The sequence below is a fragment of the Dermacentor silvarum genome, chromosome 3, assembly GCF_013339745.2.
Source record: "Dermacentor silvarum isolate Dsil-2018 chromosome 3, BIME_Dsil_1.4, whole genome shotgun sequence".
Classification (NCBI taxonomy): Eukaryota; Metazoa; Arthropoda; class Arachnida; order Ixodida; family Ixodidae; genus Dermacentor; species Dermacentor silvarum.
In genome coordinates, this window is record NC_051156.1 from 211,730,655 (window position 1) to 211,732,043 (window position 1,389).

The window sequence follows — 1,389 nt, forward strand, 5'->3', positions numbered from 1 at the left end:
GTGTGTGTGCGGGCTCATGCGTGTGTCGCGATGACCGCCGCCGCCACTCAAGACAATAAAATGCGTTCATACACATGATCAAAACTCTGCCTCACCTCACCTCTGTGTTGTGTGCTAAACAGCTTCGCTGATCATCCACTTTCAAAGGGTGGAATGGCTCATGATTTTTCTTTGTTCTTATGGGTTTTTTTTTTTTAATCGATCGGTAGATAGTTGGTGCTTCTGTCGTTCGGTGCCTACTTGTGTCTGTCATATTCTTTTTGTGCTTTTTTTTCACCATGAATCAGTACTTACATAAATGAACAAACACCATAGAACTTATCAACAGGCACAGTTTTGCACAGTTTCCAGGCACTGTAGTATTGCCACGTTCTTTAATGAGAATATATATATGCTCAAGAGTGCGTGTGTGTCTGCAGTCATTTCGCTTCATTTTCCTGAGATATGTCCTGATTTTTCTTTCCAAACCCGTAACCCCAGGCTACCTTGCACGCTTTAGTCCTTCGAGCCGGATTACCCGATGCTTTATCCTTTCAATGACCCCTGCACACTGTATCGGACATCGATTTTAATAAAAATACATTCTGTGGTTTTACGTGCCAAAGCTGCGGCATGATTATGAGGCACGCCGTAGTGGGGTCTCCGGATTAATTTCTACCACCTGGGGTTCTTTAACATGCGCCTAATGCATGGTACATTGCATTTTGCCCCCATCAAAATGCAGGCATTGTGGCGGGGAATCGAACCTGGCTCCTCGTGTTTAGCAGTGCAACGCGGCGGGCAGGCATCCGTTTTTATCATTTTCCAAATAAATTGGGAGCGATAGTGGAATAAGAAATTAACTGCATCCGAAGCTGGGAGCAATGTCTGATTATGGTATTTACCCAATTCTAACGCGTGACTTTATTTTTTCAGGAAATTGGGCGGAAATTGCTGGCGTGCTTGAATCTGTAACGAAACCAGAACCACCTTCGCGGTGTTTGCCGCATAATACAAATGTACTGCGGCGAAGCTGACTTCAGAAAATCGGCCGCTATTGTGCAACACAAATTGGAACCTTACCCATTTTTGTTGCTAAAAAATCTGATGCGCGTTAGATTTCTACTTTTCTTAGGTGCTTTAATGTCATTTCTATGTTAGTTTTCTACTTTGGGCACACAGAAAGTAGGCGAGCGTTTGATTCGGGAGCGTGTTAGAGTTGGGCAAATACTGACAAATGAATTGGCTTATTTTCTGCACCTTGCTTAATTCGAGCTGCCGGATAATTTGATCAATTTCCTCTGGTCCCGTTAGGGTTGAATTAATTAAAGTCGACTATATTAACTCTCTCTTATCCGAACATTGATTACTGATGTGTCTCATTTTGCACACTATCATGGAAGCAGTGTG